This window comes from Parasteatoda tepidariorum, chromosome 5 (assembly GCF_043381705.1).
Source record: "Parasteatoda tepidariorum isolate YZ-2023 chromosome 5, CAS_Ptep_4.0, whole genome shotgun sequence".
NCBI classification, from domain to species: Eukaryota; Metazoa; Arthropoda; class Arachnida; order Araneae; family Theridiidae; genus Parasteatoda; species Parasteatoda tepidariorum.
Window position 1 is genome coordinate 59108545 of NC_092208.1, and position 16288 is coordinate 59124832.

At 28.5% G+C, this 16288-nt stretch overlaps 1 long non-coding RNA gene across 2 annotated transcripts; it reads right to left on the minus strand.

The window, feature by feature from the left end:
• Positions 1-5792: 5792 nt before the first annotated feature.
• Positions 5793-14109, minus strand: LOC122270801 (uncharacterized). 2 transcript variants are annotated; one of them, XR_011636872.1, is made up of 3 exons: positions 9309-14109; positions 8621-8880; positions 5793-8365 (listed from the first exon to the last, which is right to left on the minus strand). It is a non-coding gene; the product is annotated as an uncharacterized lncRNA (long non-coding RNA). The 2 variants fall into 2 exon arrangements; XR_011636873.1 differs by having other exon boundaries at positions 5794-6709.
• Positions 14110-16288: the final 2179 nt, after the last annotated feature.

Sequence of the window (16288 nt, forward strand, 5' to 3'; positions counted from 1 at the left end):
TCTTGCAAATGACTCCATTTGTTGACTCAGGGTTCGTGGCGTAGCTGTAAGATCCCTTAAGGCCATGTGGATAACATGTCTGTCTTCTCGGCTGTTAGTGATGGGGTCCCGCTGAGATCCAGCATGGCGTTGCGTATGACTATCATGAACCCGTCGATTCGATGTTCTGATAGCAGGCGTGGGATCTAGACCAACGCGAGAAGCAATACTTCGGTACGATAAACCACAATCCCGGTAGGCCACAATTCGACCTCGATCAAACTCAGACACGTGCTGGTAGGCATTTCTCCTTCTTACACGAGGCATAATAAAAACTTTTTTTACCCAAGAACAACGCTCAAATTCAATTTCTGTATGAGAAACTTACTGTCAAATCTCTATTTTTATACACATTGTAGGTGTCGCTACCGTCGCCTGCTTTGCACGAAGGCGCTGGAGCCCTCCCCCCCCTACAAGCCTAGCCCTGTGGAGGACCTCCCTCATGCCCGGGTTCGAGGGTCGGGAAACAGGCACGCCCACACAGCGCCAATAGTTGCGTTTGATGTCTGAAAAAATGAAAAGAATATCGTAGCTAAGTGGTATTATTAAAGTGTCCGATATCAAATTTTTGATCATCATTTAATCCATAATTAATTAATTAAAGATATCTAGCTATTGTATTATCAGCAATACCATTTTATTTTCTAACAGTAATTTATATAATGGAGTGAACTCACTTTCAATACGATGAGGTGATTTGTAACATTATCTAGTTTCTTCCATTTATCATATTCTTGTAAACTCCTTATACTTGTAAAAAATCCGTGTAGTTTTAAAAACTACCTTTAAAATATAAATAAAGGATAATCAATTTTTCAGTTTATTTTTAATAAAAATATGTTTTTTTCTGTAATTTAATGAAATAATGATGTAGAATTCCAAAAACAAGATTGAAAAGAATACAACAGTCAAGTGATAGTAATTTTGATCATCATTTCATCAGTCATATCAGATCTAAAGCAACAGTATATTCTTTTTCTATACAGATGCCACGAAATTTTCTTTTCATTTATTTTCTATTTTAATGTATAAAAATTGTTGATACATTCCTTTATGACAATGATCAAACCAATTTTTTGAGGACGATGTCTACAGTAACTAAAACTTTCGTTCAGGGTGATCCTAATCCTTCTTATAAACAGAAAAAAGTCAGTTTCCGGAAGAAGAAGAAAAAAACGTCACTTTAAAACTTCATTGCGAACCTAGCCCAAATTTGAATGTATGGAATATTTAATAATTCGAATATAATTAAATATTTTTTAAAAATAAATTTATATATACAAATTATTCTGTAAAAGTTTTCTGGAGAAAAAAAAACTTTCACGTTTCATGCATTCAGATTTTATACAAACGATCTTGACTCTATAAACTCTATTCTTGACTCTAAAATTCCATTCTAAATTTTAATAGTTAGTGTTATCCTATTGTGATAGAATAGTATGTAATGCTTTTTAGGCTTAATAATATTTTTAATGAAACACTTAATAGCTTTTGTTAATTTTAGTAAATCACAAGATAAACGGCCTGAGAAACTATCGTTGAGATATACTATACATTATGGATAAATCAATACCATACGTTTTATAGGAGATATAGTTTAAAAAAAGTATACTATAATGGGATATATACAAGTTAAAAAAATATAAACTATAAAAAATTACTTTTCGGAAACTAAAAACTAATACAATAAATTAACAGTTGAATATTTATTCAGTTATTCATTTTTAAAAAATTTTATCTAAATTCAAATATTCAGCTACTCTAAATTCTGGCGTCATTTTTGCGTTGCGATTTCAAAGGTTCTTTTTCAGCAACGTTTTTATTTCCAGGGACTTTTTTTCATGTCGTCTTTTTTTCAAAAATCATTTTAACTTTTTTTTATTTTATTATAATTTCTTTTAATATGCATTATTAGAAAACGCTAATGTGCCACGAGATGCGACATTTCTGATTTCAGTTTAAAAATAAAATTTGAAGTATGATTTTATAACGTAATACTTTGTTACTGAGCTTTAACTATTCAAGGTGGTGGTCTCAAATATGCTAATTAATCAGTGAAGAAGAAATAAAGTTAAGATATCACACACAAAAACAATCTTTCCCTGAATAAATGTACCTTTTTATCGACGAATTCGTATCTCTAACCCTCAAAGTATAGGGATAGCCAAAATATGGACCCATAGCTTGATTAGAAGGGCGGGCCAACGTTTGGAAACCTTAATGTTAACTTTACTTTTCTCGTATTTCACTCTATCTCATAATCTTTTAATCAAATTGAAAAATTTTTGCTCACAATTATAAAATTCGTTTATTAAAAGATAATTCCATGCAAAACATAATTTTTAGCAAATATTTATTATTTTACATTAATTAATTTGTTAATAGTAAAAGATTTTAATAGTAAGGTATAAAATGTTTTGCATCATTTTAAGGAACAATTTCAAATGGCCAAATACAAAACTTGAGCGAAATCGGTTTAATGGTTTCTGAGCAATCAAATTTTGAAAAAATTGTATTTTTGCGGTTTAATTTATCTATCAATTTACTATATTAAAGCAGCGGCACGCTGCGCGCATCATGCGTAAAATCCATTTTTGCGTAAATTCCATTTTTACTGTAAAATGTTATTCCAAAATTCTTACTGTAATATTTATATAATTAGAGGGATTCAGTGATTTTAAGATAATTATTATTGTAAAAATTACGGTATAATAGATTTTTTGTTCCGTAACATTTTGCGATAAAAATGGAATTTACAAGTGGGACATGTGATGAGTGGATAGGTCAGGAGCTTTGATATGGTACTCCAGACAAAGGAAGGAGTTAAAAAATTTTTGAAGACAGTGTGACATCACTTAGGTGTCCACACATCGAACGCAACAGCAATACGAAACACGATTTTTCTCCTCTGTTGCAAGTGATTGCAAGTTTGCAAGTACCTTCACACCGCATGCGACAACAAACCTGTTTCCTCACACTTTTCTTCTGTATCTAGTTTTTGTTGCATAGCTCGTTTTATCGCTATTTTTTGTATTTATTAAATTATTTTGTATATATGTATTATTTTTTATATTTATATTTCTTTTTGATTTCAGTACAAGATTCTTTATAAATTGCCGAAATAAACTTTGCGTCACATTTTTACGAACATCGTATCAATAATTTATACAAAATTATTTACTTATTTTTCTAAATTTTTATCTTATAATTTTGTCGACTGATTTTTAATTAACTAATCCTTTTATGGGAAAAAAAAGAATTTTTTTTGTATTATTTTTTCCAGCTATAACACGTATTTTTATTTTGTTAAATAAATAAATTGCTGAAATATTAAATAATTCAAATAAAAAAAGTTAGGAAAAATGAAAAACAGAAATTATTTTATTATCAGAAGTCTTGTTAGGAAAAATATTTTTTTTCAGAACATTGTTGTGAACAATATTTAGAATATTACAATTATATCAAGTTTGCAACTTAACATTTAATATAGAAGTGATAAAAAGGATTTTCTTTCCATATGCAAATGCTTCAATGCTATGCAAATGCATATAGTTTTTTTTTACATTCGCAAGTGGATAGAGATTTATGAGATCAATATTTCACTCAGCGGAATTTCCAAGTGGAGTCACTTACACAACACTTTAAAATGAACCCCTTTTATTATTTAGTGACCCTTTATAATATGACCATGAGCAGGGGTCTGTCTAGGTTTTTCTGAGAGGTACCTATTTTGTGAAAATTTAGACATAATTTGTGAAAAATTAAAAATTATACTAAAAAATCAACACAAAAATATGGATTTATCGTTTCTTAAGGGATACAAAAATAAAAATTTAAGAGAAAGTATTTTGTGAAACTACCGTTTTTCCTAAAATTGAATTTGTGAAATTACCGTTTTTCCTAAAGTTGAATTTGTGAAGGTACCGCTAAACGGTAGTAAATTCGGCCTGGACAGACCCCTGATGAGATACTACTTTATGAGAAGTACAAGAATGTGTTGGTGTTTTTCTTTTTTCATTTATGTTTTACTTTCGCATAAAATTACATTTTCCAAAATTTGTAAAAATAAAAATAATATAAAGGATTACATCACGTTTTAAATATGCTAAATTTCTTTTTCCTGCTAAATGATACTGTCGCATTAAGCCAGTCTGACAGAACCACTAGTAGATATATTTTATAACACTCCAAATAAAAATTCGTGATAGATATAGCATAACAGAGAAATATAATGAAAACTTTATTAGTAATTTCTTTTCTTGAATCTGGTCCATTCACTTAATTGGCGAAAAATTCCAAATATGTTCCTTATCTTCCTTGATTTTTTAAACTCCCGTAAGTTTCTCAGAGCAGTAAAATCAAATTATAATTTTTGTTTCTATGAAAATATTTAAGCAGGAAAAAAGGCGTTTTTTTTTTTTCATTATTTCTATACATACTCAATTTTATCCGATAATGATGAAGAATATCGACCTTTAGCATACCTCCATAGAATAACTAATTTACACTAAAAAAAATACAGCTTTTTTTGTTCTTTAAAGATGTTTTATTTTTTAAGCTAAAGATAGATCTGACTTCATGCAAATAAAAATTTAAGCTATTCTGTTTATGAAGTTGATTATGAAAAGAAAATTTAAGGACCCAGTTTTGTGCACCATCGCTGTATTTATAAAATTTTATATAATCAAAACTTCGTACGAAATTTTCTAAATCATTTCATTCAAGATTTCAGTTTTTGTAATAATTGCCCATTGATGGTCCATTCATTAACCAAGAGTAGAATTGAATTGAAAATAATTTTTGTTACAATTAATAAAAGTTTCAACCAATTAAAAATGTTTGCCTTTTTCTCTTTAGCGTTTGTTTTGCATTTCTTTATTAAACATAATTTTTCGAAAATCTTTTCTGATAAAACAAACGTTCTAATTTTTAATAATAAATACTTTTTAATAGCAAATAAAAAATAAAATTTGCTCTTCTAGAAAAAATATATAATTAAAAATAATTAAATAAAAAATAATTAATTAAAAATTACTGCTTTCTAATCTTTTAGCAACGCTAAAGACTTTTCCTTGTTTCGCTGAACATTTTATTTTTATTTCTTAATGATTCAAGAGTAATGCTTTATTTTTTTATTCTTGGTTTAGTAAAATCACTTTAAAGTTATCTTAACCAGTATAAAAAGAATTAATTTAAACAGCTTGATATTTATTTGAATGTCAAGTTATGTTCTAGCAAAATTCATAAATGATTCTCTGTCTAATTGTATATTAATAGTTATTTTACTACCACTCGAGAATATCTGCAATGAAGAGCAAAAAAAAGCAAACATATGTGTATTTAAATATATATTCTGTTCACTTGTGCATAAACAATTAAAAATGTGTAAAATAAACTAATTGAAGAAAAGATATATGCTATTAGTTTTTCGCAATTAATTCAAAATACTTTTAGAGAATTAAATAAGGAAAAGTTTCTATTGAATGCCTTTTTCATAATTAACAAACAGCGCTAAAATAGCTTAAACCTAAGTGAGATTAGCAGATTAATCCCACTTTAGAATTTTAAAAATTTATCGTAGGATCTATGAAATTAGAAACACTGTTTCTAAATCAAGACCTACGTATAAATATATTTATATTTATATATTTTTAATCAATATTTTTTAAAATTTAAATTATTTTATATATATTTAATAAAAATTTCAACTAAGAGTTATGAAAATAAAAACATTTAAACTATATTTTTGTAATAAAAATGTCTTTTAATGTACGACAAAAAAATCTTTCAAATACGTACATTCAAATATTTTATATAAACATAAGTTACTATGTTCTGAATAATGTTAACATTAAAATCATACGTGATTTCATCGTATTTTCCCTTTGAGATTAGAAATATATATGAATCAGATAGAATCTCTGAGTCTGCAACAGCGACGAAAATTGAATCCCATCCAATTCTTGAAACCAGTGCGACGGCGATCGCTGGTTGTTGCAACAGAGGGAGGATGAAAGAAGTGCGCATGCGTAAAGTCATTGCAACATGCGATTTGTTGCTGTTGCAGCCGCCGGTATGAAGACTCCTTACCCGACATTTATGTTTAATAACATAATTATACGAGGGTAATTAAATATCTTTTACGGAAAATAATTTGTATACAAAGTCATTTGAAGTCGGGTGATAAGATCTTGTAGTACTTTATGTACTTTTAATTGTAAATATAATTTTATAGTATACAATTACATAATATATAATAATCGTTTCTTATTAGAATATATCAACTTACAATAGTCTCCCGAGGGGTTAATATTTTAATAAGTTGCAAATATTAACAATAATAATAAAGCATCCAGTTTTAAAAAATGTGATTTTTAAAAAAAATAGCAATATTAGACAAAGGAAGTATTCCTTGAATATTATAACATAGCTATGCCATAAGTATAATTATTAAAATTATGAACAATTTTAGAATTGCTTAAAAGTTCTAATCATTTTGCTAAATAGCACACATGTGCTTCAATCCAAAGATTTTTTATCTTTTTTTCTCATTCCCTTCTTTACCGGGAAAAAGGCTACATTCTACTTCAATTCAGAGATTTTCTTTCTTTCTTTTTTTCCATTCTTTTTCTAACTGGAGAAAAGGCTACATTTGACTGACGAGAGTGTGCTAGGCATAAATAGTCAATTTATTTTTTAAAGCATAGATACTGAAACTTTTTTGATTTATATTCATTTTCAAAACATCCAGTTAATAACCCATAGTTTATAAATCAATTTTTTTTAAAAAAAATATCCACAAAATTATGAAAACGATATTAAATTATATAAAAGGGCATTAGTATTTGCAATCCAACATTCCAATGTGATACCTGCAAGTGGACGCAGTGTGGGTATCTCAATCCTGAGTGGTTGTTGAAACGTGGCATTTGTTTACGTTAGCAACTGTTCCTTCCATTCTATTTTAAGTAAGCCAAGAATCCATTCTCTTACGTGACACATTCTCTATTCTTTCACGGAGATTTCAATTCTCTCACTTTATATTTATTTTGTAGACATATTTTACATACAGCAAATGGAACATTTTAAGCTTCTTAACTCTTAGTCTATCTCGATTTATTATTTACATACATCCCATTCTCATTATTTATTTGTGAAAAGCCTTCATTGTCACTTATTTCTTTTGAAAAAAATTCATGCAGTTATTAAGAAACTTTAAAAAAATAAATTAAAAAAAACTATTTTTAACTGTGCCAACCTTAATAGAACTACTATGAATCACAGTAAGAGTATAAATACAGGGTATCTGCTACATTTTAAATTTCTAAATTCATGACTTTCCATAACTAATTCCAAGAATTTTTCATGACTTAACAAAGTTACTATTTAAGACAAAACACAACAATAAATTTAAAAAAGCATTATAATAATATTCATTGAAATGATAGGTATAACCAAAACTGTTACTCTGATCTTCATATTTATAGATTTTAAATTTAAAAAACAGAGTAAAGAATGAGTTGAGGCAATAAAATAGCTGAAAAAATACAAAAGCAAATAATTTTTCCTGCAGAATTACATTCTAAAGATACTTTTCTTGTTCATCAGAAGGGAAAGAAATACTCCTGATTTTTCTGTTCTCATTTTGGAATAAAAAAATCGTCCAATGGCTGGTTTGCATCAGCTAAAATTTTAAATTGATAAAGTAAAAAAAATAAATCATAACGAAAATTCTGAAATCACAGAAGTTTAAAAGATAATTCCCTCTAGAAATGTTATTTTCTTTGATTTTTTTGAAAGAACACCATAATTTTTAAGAACACAATAAAAACATTTTATATCTTAATCAAATATAACTGTGAGTGGGGATTTTGTTACAAATTCAGATATTCGGAACACTATAGAATTGGGGAGAAGGAATAGATTCCAGTTTAAAAAATTAGATTTTTCGGTGACCTAAATACATGACTTTTTTTTAAAAAAAATAGTTAAAATCATGACTAATCTTGTTCAATATCGAAATTCATGACTTTCAAGGTGTGCGGATACCCTGTAGATATAATATACACTATTTAATTGTTAATATTTTTAAAAAAATTAAGAATTAAAGACGAAAATGTTTAAGATTTTTGCTAATTGCATAAAATTAAAATAATTTAACTCCCCTATCACTTATGATTTTTAAAAAAAGTGTAGGATTCTTTCAGAAAAGTGCATTCTCTAAAACTTGTACTTTTCTTTATCTCAATCAGAAAAATTCAACAATTGTTTTTTTTTTTTGGAAATATCAATTTTCATTTGTGTTCAACAGATTACTTCTTGGGACCTGCGAACAGAGAAGTACACAAAAATAAGTAAATATGAATACTCAAATGAAATTTATGGTCATAAAAAGTTGAGAATTATCAATAACAATATTTGAGCCGAGGATAATTGTCATTGAGAAACTAAACTAGGAATACTAAAGTGCTATTGCATTACTCAATAAAACTAGTACAATGTAATTAAAATTAAACTACTTTTCTTTTTAAAACATTTTAAAATAAATAAAAAGGAGTAGTTTAAAGGACAATACACTTACTGAGAAGATTTGATCAGACAAAGCTAAATACTAATATCCAACATCTTTAAGGAAGAATAGAAGACTCCTATAACCTTTCACAAGAACAGTGAGAGTAGAACATGACAGCCAAAATCTCTTTAATATATATTGTGATTGAATTTTGCAACACAAACCACACTACATATTAATATGTTTAGCCTAATTCTTTCCAAGACTCTGTCAGATCACTTTGAGAAACAGGACGCAATAGGACACAAATATCTTATTTGATAGACTAACTGAAAATATGTACAATATTAAAAGAAAATCTTAAAATACAAAATTAAGGCACTTAGTAACTCAACCCATACAGGGGATAAAGCTTGCAAAAAAAAAAAGAGATAATCCATCCTTTTTTTTTTTTTTTTAAATCTTTTCATAAGAAAAAAAAGAAATAACTACATCTACTTGCTTTGATGAAAATCTCATTTAAAATACATTCACCTACAATACTATCCTGCATTTAATTCTTTGAATATAGAAAAAAAATTTACATGATGCTAAGCAATTGAGTCAGTTACAAATTAATATTATTTTCGGGTTTCAATTTTGGAGTGATTAATTTAAATAACATCTATTGAAATTAAACGTTAATAATTAGGGTTTACATATTAAACCAAAGCACGTGGATAGTAATGAGAAAATAATAAAAAATATATATACTAACTTATTTCTCGAAACCAACTACATGAAACGTTTAATTTTTAGGAAAAGTAGCAATTATAAATTATATTATTGAGTAGAACGATAAAAGAAACTCTAGCAATGGCAAATCAATTCAGTCGTTGTAATGGCGGAGCTTGTGAGCATCATTCGCTTTCTCCCCCTCACGCATGGTTACTTATCGACTACCTAACTGCAAATAATTCTCCGTTGCATTTCAGGAACTTAACGTGGATAATTTTTTCTCCAAAACTTCTCTTGTAAAACCTGTAACTTCGCGCTTTCAAACGGAGTTTGCTAAAAGGCTGCGATCTTCATATTTTCTCCCTAACAATTTGCTGGCGAAAGCGGTTCGAATAAGATGCATGTAACGCTGAGATTAAATTAGATTTCCGATTTCAAAGATAATTTCTACCAAGATATTTTATGATTTTTTATAATCATCTAGATATTTTATGAATATATTTTATCTGGATATTTTATGAATATATTCCAGACGTAATTTTTCCTCTCACAAATTTATTATTTCATATAATAAATAGATTAAATAATTAGTTTCTTGCAGAACTTATAATAAAATCTATAATAATCTGGCACAGCTTTAAATAAAACGTGAAAATTTTTTTGTTCCAAATTTTTGTGTATTCTTAGCCATAATATGTTTAGTATAATTATTGCCGTGTTTTTATTTTAACTAGGGTAAAGCAACCAGTGAAGGAACATTTCATATATATTGATTAAAAATAAGAGTTTTAAAGTTTTTCTTTAGATTGATTGGCAACAATAGCTTACTGCCAAACTATAGGAAGTCATCTAGCAATGTTTTGGATTACCTGGTCAATTATACTTCTCTGGAAAAAATTTTGAATTCGTTATTATCTCTGGAACACATTGTTTACTTGAAAAAATTATAAGGTGAGTGTTTGTAGTTATATGTTTGAAGTGGAATTAATTGCATGTAATAGTTTTATTTTTCTCACTGTGAAAAAGAGAATTCAAAATATAATTATTGAAGTTACGTTTTACTTTTTTAAGCATCATCATAGCATAACAAAGTACTGAGATAAGGGGGTGTTTATTCACTGGATCACCAAACGAGGAAGAGCCAGTGAAGGAACAAGTGTTCCTTTACTGGATTTTTTTCTAAGTTAATGAAAATAAAAGATAAACTTTAATTTTCTTGTACCTTTAGTGATGTTCCGCATCAAAAGTATGTTAAAAATACGGAAAATGACTTCTAACCAGTGAGGGAACAGGCATGTTCCTTTACTTGGCATACATTTCCCAGTGAATGAGCAGTATGTGTTAATATGCTGACACTTTAATTTTCAATTCATGATTACAAACAAGAGTTAACATTTTCCAAGTATTTATATGTTATAATTTCAAGAATAGCCTGGTTTTTAAATATTTGTATGGCTTATAAAATCATAAGGAGCATTAAAAAATAACCAAAATTAAGTGCTCCTTCACTGGGAAATTTTGTGTTCCTTCACTAGTAAGAGCTGTTCCTTCACTTGGTCTTCTTACTACTTGTTATTTGAACCTCCAAAACTTTAAAACAATATTATGTAAATTCTCTACAGTTTTTTTACATAATTTACAATTAGTAACAAGTATGTTGACACTGTCATTTAACTAAAATTACGAATTTTGAAATTAATAGGATTTTTTAAAAAGTAAGCGAAGCTTAAGTGTTCCATTTACTGGTTAGTTTACCCTACCTTGTAATATTTTCAAAATATTTGGAGAAAAAAATGTATCTTGGTTTAATGAAAAACTCGTTTTTTAGTAAAATTTTGCAATTTTTTTCTTTAGAAAAATTGGTGAGTTATAACTGAGATTAGTGCATAAAATCGTATATAATATAAATAAGAATTACCATAAATTGTATACTTGTTTTTCATACGCTGCACAATTTTCTGCTAGAGAGTTGAAAGAATGGAAGCTTTTGTAATATCATCTAAGTTATTCTAAGGATATTCATTTATTATTATATATTATACTAGCGCTATTTGTTTTTATTCAAATAATACTTCAGATTATCTTAATGCATGCGATTAATTCCACTTCAAAACGTTTATAACGAATTTATGCGACGTGTAAAAAAAGAGAATTTCTTTTGAATTACTTTTGCATAATTCATTTGCATACAGAATGGTAAATCAAAAGAAAAAATATCTTGCGTTAATAAGAAAAACAATTGAAAGAGTTTTGTTATTAAAAATGTATGCAATGAAAACTATTTGATATTTGCATCATGTTAAACTACGATAACACGAATTTGGAATAAAATAAAATTACGAATAATCCTTCTGGCTAGACCGACTGCAATGAAATTGTGTTACTAAAAGTTCTAACTCCAAAAAGTTCGAAAAAAGCTCTTACGTTCTTAGTGTAACTAAAGTTCTTGGCACCCTTATCTTCTGAGTTGGATTCAATATAACAGCGTAATAAAAAAAAAACAGAATGTAAGGAAAGGAAACTTTTTCAATAAAATTGTTTGTGAATTATTATAAAGTTGCTGATAAATTTAGATGTATAATTAAAAAACCTTTTTTTATTATTTATTTCCTTAATTTTTCTACCCCCTTAATTTTCCCGTTCTAAATATTTCAGGAAAAAATTATTTATACATATTTCTAGTCTTATAACTGTAATATCGAAATATACTGGAGAATTTGTTTTTTGAAAATTATGTCATACTTCAAGAATAAAATTTGTTAAAATGAACATTAAAATATTTCTAAAATCACGTTGTTTTAATAATTTTGTTAGAAATTGCACTTATTGAAAATACTTATACTTTTGAAAATACTTATTATTAGTATTACAAATTTTAGGGAGAAAAAAAAATCAGGCATAGTTTTTTTCTGTTTTTTTATTTTTTTCTTAAAAATTAGCTAATTATTAATAAAAACTAAGTATTTTGAAATATTAACTAAAATATTCTGTTTTATTCATTTGTCATTATTAAACTAGTATTTTTTTTTTTTTTTTGGTTTTAATAAAATAATTTTTCAAGTTATCTTGATTGATGCAATTAATTCTAATTCAAAAAGTCTTTTACAAATTTATGTGGCACTTAAAACAAATATTTTTCCGAATGACTTTTTCATAATTTATTTACATACACATTGGTAAATGATAATGCAAAAAATGAAATCCAGCTTCAAATATTAAAACAATTGAAGATATTTTGAAATTGAAAATATTAAAAATATTTGTAACGAGTTAAACTTCAAACAGGAATTTGTGATATAAAAGAAAATCACAATGGCTAGAACGACAACAAGTGAAATTGTGTAACTAAAAACTCTAGCATGAAATTCTGAAATAAAGTACGACTACTTGGCATCCTTGTCTTCTGAGTCGGGTTTAATGTAAAAGGGTCATAAAGGACAAAAAATTAATTGCTGAGTAATTCTTTTCCAAATCTAGTTCAATACAACACAACGATAGCACAGACAGCTTCAATTGGTATTTTCTAAAGTCAATTTCGGTAATTTTCATCTTCCCTTATCGTATCGATCAGGGAGAAACCTTGGAAAAAATTAATGAATGAGGGGAGGGTAGTGTCTCACCCAACAAACTAACCCGGAGTTGTGCTATCGGATTTCCTTTTATTACGATCCTCACAACATTTTTCAAAAGGCAAAAAGTATCAAAATTTGTATGATGTTAAAAATTACCAGAGAGTTTTCTCGAAACCTCATTGACTTTTATCGATCCGGCCTAGGAAATTACCACAATAGAAAAAGGCCGTGAGTAACGAGGGTGATACATCAATGATTAAAAATAAAGCCTTGATAAAAATTTATATTTTTTAACTTAATTAACATTAAAAATAAATGACAGCATTACGGTTTTCTTAAGACTAGAGTTTAAGTGCAGGACAAGGATTATGAAAATCCGCTCACATCGAGTGGAGAGCGACTAGCAACTGAGAAACCAATTAGGAACAAGCAAAGTTTAAAACTTAGATCAATAGAAGACCGAACCAAAAGGTGGGTTAGTCATTTTAATAAAACCTTAAACTGTTTTGAAAGATGTTTCAAGAGAAGTAGCCAGACAACTAAACATAATACAAGCCCAATGACACAACTTGAGGTACAGCAAGCAATTATATTGCTTAAATGTGCGAAAGCTGTTGGCAGCGATAATCATTGATGTGATATCAATGGTGAAATATTCAAAGAAATGGTGAAATATTCAAAGAAAGTTTAAAAACTTTAATCAAAACTTTAATTGGCCGGTAAGACATTGCAAGCTTGATATGATGTCATCCCCCCCCCATAAAAAGCGCCCTTTTTTACACAAATATAGCCGAGTAACGAATAGCATTCAAAACATGGCAAACTTTACACTTAATTTACGCAGTGATATTAATTTTCTTAAATTTGTTTTAGACTCGCAACCTTGTTAGAATTTATAAATTGATGAAAACTCTTATAAACGGTAAAACTACGCGTAAAATTAAATACAAATCACAATAATAAAGCTTCCTGTTATATTAAGCCTGTAAACACATCGCCTCACAAACATAACATAATTTTCTAAATTTCTTTCGGTTTCAGGAAGCTTGTTATTGTTTATAATATACTTTATGCTTGTTATTGTTTATTATATACTTTATGCTTGTTATTGTTTATAATATACTTTCTGCTTGTTATTGTTTATAATATACATAAGCTTATATAATTTTGAATGCTGAAGTAGAAAGATATCTGTAAGCAAACATAAGAATTTTTTTAAAAAAAAAGGAAAATTAGAGAAGGAGTATTTTTTATTGTTTTTGTGTTCTACTNATAACTCTAGCATGAAATTCTTAAATAAAGTACGACTACTTGGCATCCTTGTCTTCTGAGTTGGGTTTAATGTAAAAGGGTCATAAAGGACAAAAATTAATTGCTGAGTAATTCTTTTCCAAATCTAGTTCAATACAACACAACGATAGCACAGACAGCTTCAATTGGTAAAATGTTGAAAGCAGAAGTTCTTTATAGAATAGTCATAGATTGGCTCCATTGAGCGTTTGTCTTTCTCGAGGAGCAGACATATGGACTCTAATATAGGTGAATACTTCACATGTGGCAGACTGCGCATTTTAAGCTCAAACGAGCGAATTTTTTTGCCGGCGCGAATTCTAACTTTATTTACTGCGTATCAAAAAATTGCTCACATGCAACGTCATTGTAAATAATGGTGAAATTATTAAATGTATAAAATGGCTACTGCTTTTTTGAGTTATTTGTAAAAAAATTTCACCCCAAAATGGCAACTAAAAAACGTAAAGTTGATAGTGCCATGCGTTCAATGATGAATTGACTTCATTTTATTTCAGAAGTTAGAAGTTTTATTTTAGAAGTTTTACTCGGCCCACCAAACTTTTTTTTTCTCGATTTTTGGCCCCCGATCAAAAAAAGTTTGTCACCCCTGCCCTAAAGAGATCAAGATAGCACTTTCAAGAAGTTTTGCTTGGAAGTAAAAATATTCAACGATCGGGAAATGGGCAAATTGGACAATAATGAATATAAATAAATTTGTGAAGGGCCCAATTGAAAGATAAATTATTTTGTGAAGTGTCCGTTTTTATGAAAAGATAATCTGTGAGGGGTCCGCTAACGGACCCAAACTTCTTCTAAACAGACCCCCTTAACGGAATGTTTAAGTCTATTCTTTAGTATTTCAGTAAGCATTGCAGCGTTCCGAACAATTCCACGTTCAGAATGAAATAACAAATTAATGATGGTTAAATAACAGAAAAGGTATGTACTCGGAATCGTATACTTTTGGAATTTTCACATGGGCAACTACGTAACAGTTGCTACCAAAAACACTTGTGATGTTTTTCCAAGTATTTTATGACGTTCGTAGATGACGAGGGTTATTTTCTAAAGTCAATTTCGGTAATTTTCATCTTCCCTTATCGTATCGATCAGGGAGAAACCTTGGAAAAAATTAATGAATGAGGGGAGGGTAGTGTCGGATTTCCTTTTATTACGATCCTCACAACATTTTTCAAAAGGCAAAAAGTATCAAAATTTGTATGATGTTAAAAATTACCAGAGAGTTTTCTCGAAACTTCATTGACTTTTATCGATCCGGCCTAGGAAATTACCACAATAGAAAAAGGCCGTGAGTAACGAGGGTGATATATCAATGATTAAAAATAAAGCCTTGATAAAAAATTTTATGTTTTAACTTAATTAACATTAAAAATAAATGACAGCATTACGGTTTTCTTAAGACTAGAGTTTAAGTGCAGGACGAGGATTATGAAAATCCTCTCACATCGAGTGGAAAGCGACTAGCAACTGAGAAACCAATTAGGAACAAACAAAGTTTAAAACTTAGATCAATAGAAGACCGAACCAAAAGGGGGGTTAGTCATTTTAATAAAACCTTAAACTGTTTTGAAAGATGTTCCAAGAGAAGTAGCCAGACAACTAGACATAGATACAAGCCCAATGACACAACTTGAGGAGTAGCAAGCAATTATATTGCTTAAATGTGCGAAAGCTGTTGGCAGCGATAACCTACATGGTGAAATATTCAAAGAAAGTTAAAAAAAACTGTAATCAAAACTTTAATTGGCCGGTAAGACATTGCAGGCTTGATATGATACCCCCCCCCCCCCCCCCAACAAAAAGCGCGCATTTTTACACAAATATAGCCGAGTAAGGGATAGCATTCAAAACATGGCAAACTTTACACTTTATTTACGCAGTGATATTAATTTTCTTAAATTTGTTTTAAACTCACAACCTTGTTAGAATTTATAAATTGATGAAAACTCTTATAAACGGTAAAACTACGCATAAAATTAAACACAAATCACAATAATAAAGCTTCCTGTAATATTAAGCCTGTAAGCACATCGCCTCACAAACATAACATAATTTTCTAAATTTCCTTCGGTTTCAGGAAGCTTGTTATTGTTTATAATATACTTTATGCTTGTTATTGCTTATAATATACTTT